Genomic DNA, 4,028 nt, shown 5'->3' with positions numbered 1-4,028 from the left:
GAGCCCCCTCTTGATCCGGCGATATGCACGGGTGCCTTGGCTGTCCCAGGTCTCTCTTCTCATTGGCTGAAACACAGCATCTGGAGTCATTGGCTCCCACTGCTATCAATCACAGCCAGTGAGCCAATGTGGAGAGAGCGAGGAGCTGGACCGAGCCACGGCTCTATGTGTCTTATGAATGCACAGAGCAGGGCTCAGGAGTGAGCACACACCAGTGCCCCCATAGAAAGAGGCTTACTATTGGGGGCACTGGTCAAGGGGGAGCAGCCAGGAGAACTGGTGGGGGACCCAAGAAGAAGAGGATCCTGAGCTGCTCTGTGCAAAACCACTGCACACAGAAGGTAAGTATGACATGTTTGTTATTTAAAAAAAACATTGATATCACTTGAGATTAAAAAACAAATTCAAATTTATTTGAAGTAAAAAAAGACAGACAAGACAGAAAATGACTGATATATACATTGTTGACTAATGCCTTTGGACTGCCACCTCCGCTGGGCCATGTGCCACGTTGGGTGCCAACATCACTGGGTAAGACTTGAAGCGCAGATAGTCCTGGAGGCAAAAGTGACTAGCCCAAGACAAGCCTTGTCTCAGCAACTGGCCAATCAGAAACCATTGGGTCTGTACCCTGGGTACATCCCACCCTGAGTAAATTGCTGGCCATAGACATTTTGTATATTCATGTAGCCCCCATGTTGTGGATACTCGGGGATGTTAAAGGCCATTCTAATGGGAGGGAAATCTGAAGAGGAGAATCTGGCTTCAGAGGGTGTGGGTGGGGGAGGCATTGGGGGCATCTGACTGGGAGTGTAAACATCCCACCGCTCCGCATAGGTGGAGCTTGAGTATGGGGAAGGTATGTAGTTGCACTGAGAAGAAAAGGGGAAGTTGGGGTAAAGCAGGAGAGGGTGTATGCTGGGAGGGGCCACAACATTAGGGGGCACATATTGTGAATAAGACGTTGGAAGGTTCCATAAGATGTTTGGGAATGTTGCAGCAGGATCTATATTTGGGGGTTGGGTTTGTACTGAGGGACCAGCCTCTGTATCTGATCTGACCACAGTAGTTTCGTTTGAAAGATGGGGGTGGTAAAAGTCTACAGATCTGTAGGGCTGTCCATGCAGGATATAAGGAGCCAGGTCAGGAGGGTAGGCTTCTTGCCGGGTGCCTCTCATATGCTGCAGCTTCATGGCATCCTCAGGAATTCGGCTCACATCCACCGTCCAGTAGTTGCCCTTAGCCTGCGGCTTTAGCGGATCTTTTAGGACCTGCAAAGAGTGAGAAGACATTAGAGGCGTAGGCCGGCACAGCAAATTCACACAAATCTATTATGGGTCAGGGGAACCGATCCTTACGGCCTATTTATAATACAGACAAATAATTTCCCCGGATCTGCCCCTATTATCATAAATGGTTATATTTTACATGGATAATATATGTAGAAAATTAAAAATGTTTGCTTTCTAAAGAGTGGGAAACAGTAGGATCCCCTATCAGGTGTGTGCTAAGATTTTAGCTGGAGTTCTTTTTTTATCCAAATTGTATATAAATCTAAGTATACACGAATATACAAAATACAAAAATCAACCTATTGCAGTGTCGTCTCTGCCCCTCCTGTGATGTTTCTGGCAATCTGCAAATTCCAGGAGAAAAGTAAGAAAGTGGTTGCTGCGGGAGGGGCAATTCCCTGCACCGGAAGATAGAGCAATGCCCAGCGCTGGGGGGGGGGGGGGGGGAGAGACAATACCCTGTGCTGAAAGGAAGGGGGTCAAACCTGCAGTAGAGGTGATGGCATTTCCCTGGGGTGGAGGAGACAATGCCCTGGGGTGGAGGAGACAATGCCTGCCCTGGGGTGGCCATATGAAGAATATACTGATGCAATAGGTAGAATCAGTGTTGGGTAATGGGAGGATGAGGGAGGGTAAAAACACAAGGTAGAGTAATGAAGCAGAGTGGACATCTACACATACCGGGGTTTATTTACTAAGGCTAGAGAGTTCAGAATCAAGTTCACTTCTGCATAAAAACCAATCAGCTTCCAGGTTTTACTGACAAAGCCTAATTGAGCAAGCAGAGGTAAGAAGCTGATTGACTACCATGCACAGCTGCACCAGATTCTGAGTGCACCAGTTTTAGTAAATCCCCCCCATGGAGTAGATACAATAGTTGCTCTGTTTTGGGTATCTGAGTTGTATTTGAAGACATTGCAAATGAAGCTCCCTTCACTGGGTCATACTGGGTGTGTCATCCTGGGACAATGTCTGTAGCACATGGGACTCCAAACAATCCCAAACATCACCCAGTGACACCAGATTCCCATTGTGTCACTCAGCAGTGCTGGAGGCGCTCAGCCCACAGTAGGAGAACTTAAAAAAATAATCAGTAAAATGATGTTTGTGTTTGGGTAAAATATAACTCTAGTTGAGTCTGCGGGATTATTTATAATGAGCAGGAAAAAATTGTTGCTTTCCCTTTTGACAGTATTTCGCAATGCTGCTGTTCTCAGTTTCACAAACATTTAAAGCAGAAAGTTCCAGCGATGTATAAAAACATTAGTGTAAAAAAAAACCTTGAAATTTAAAAAAACAAAGACTTTTGAACACGAAAAGAACAATTTTAAATGAAGTTCCGTTCCTGCTTGGAGGTCTTCATAAATTGTAAAAATACGGCCAAAAAAAGAAAATTCCTCAATAGCTCTATAAATAGACAATTACCAATATACATCAAACCATAAATATACAATTAGTTATAAATAGACAACTGACAGACCAACAACAGAAATGGAACAAATCCAGAGTACGGGATACAGAAAATATTCCAAGCTACCATACAACAAGGGTTTGCAACCGTACTGAGACCAGGGCTTGATAAATTCTTCCAGAATTTTCTATGACCCAACAGTAGAAACAAAAAGTCTATAGTCACACAATTAAATTACGGAATACAAAATATGTATTAAAATTCTGGAAAGCTTTGGCTGGGGCTGGATGTCACTGTGGGGGACTGGGGGTTCTGGAGGGGATTAGAGCAGACCTAATGCCCTTGTAGGGGATGAGGCTTTTGGAGGGAGTTGGGAGTAGATGGGAGGGTTGATGGTCTCTCCAGGAGACTGGGAGCTTTGCAGGGCCTGGGGTTCACCTTAGGAGCTTGGGGGACACTGTTGGAGGTTGGCAAGTCAACACTATTGAGGCAGGAGAGCTCTCAGGAAGTCTTGGGGGGGTGGGGGGACTGTGGGAAGTTTAGAGGCAACAGGGCTCTGGGCACACTCTCATATTATCACATTTACATTTTAATACAAGAACTATTCTGCAGGATTAGAACCTTAAGAGCCTACCACCACCATCACATCACAGGAGCACCAAGTCCTTACCTTTCTGAAGCAATCATTGGAGGAGAGGTTGTGTCGGACAGAGTCCTTCCAGCCCTGATAATCCCCCTTAAAGAAAGGGAAGATGCTGCTGAGCTCTTGGAGGATCTGCAAGGAAAAAATATAGTCATAAGTGAATGAGCATAACCATAAACCCAGATACGTAATACCTATCACATTATATAAGTAATACTTAGCTCCATTTGTGACTTTGACCCTCACCAGGAAACCTGCACTGAAATACTTAGGAGGACACCTCTGCAGACCTTCTGAATATGCCAGGAGCCCATCTATCATACAATACTTCCTAAACTGGGCATATAGCAATTGAAGTCATGGTACAGACAGAACTCTTTGTACATGCTTGTATTGATTTTGGCGGGAAACTAGCAATTTTCTGAAGAGGTTTGACGTTGAAAGCCTCCATGTTTTTTTGTCCAGAAATGTTTCCTTTAAAGCCCATCAGTAATAAAAACAGAAAATTCACCCTACTTCTGTTTTTACTACATATTGGTATGTTTTTTTCAGCCTTCGTAAGTCTACCAGAGATTCATTTTCTCCTTAAACTATTTTTTTCTGAAAATAAAGACTTTCCCTCTGACTGGTCCTTATTCTGAGCTGGTCTCAATGTCACCCCCTTCCCCTGCCCCTAGTTGCA

The 4,028-nt window shown here is 44.6% G+C and overlaps 1 pseudogene; it reads right to left on the bottom strand.

The window, feature by feature from the left end:
* Positions 1-608: 608 nt before the first annotated feature.
* On the bottom strand, positions 609-3,549 carry LOC149450368 (forkhead activin signal transducer 3-like; annotated as a pseudogene).
* Between the last annotated feature and the right edge of the window lie 479 nt (positions 3,550-4,028).

Source organism: Staurois parvus, unplaced genomic scaffold, assembly GCF_062004578.1.
Source record: "Staurois parvus isolate SC_StPar_1 unplaced genomic scaffold, SC_StPar_1.0 ptg000575l, whole genome shotgun sequence".
Classification (NCBI taxonomy): Eukaryota; Metazoa; Chordata; class Amphibia; order Anura; family Ranidae; genus Staurois; species Staurois parvus.
Note: the sequence above shows the minus strand (reverse complement) of the source record. Positions and strands in the feature narration are given on the sequence as shown.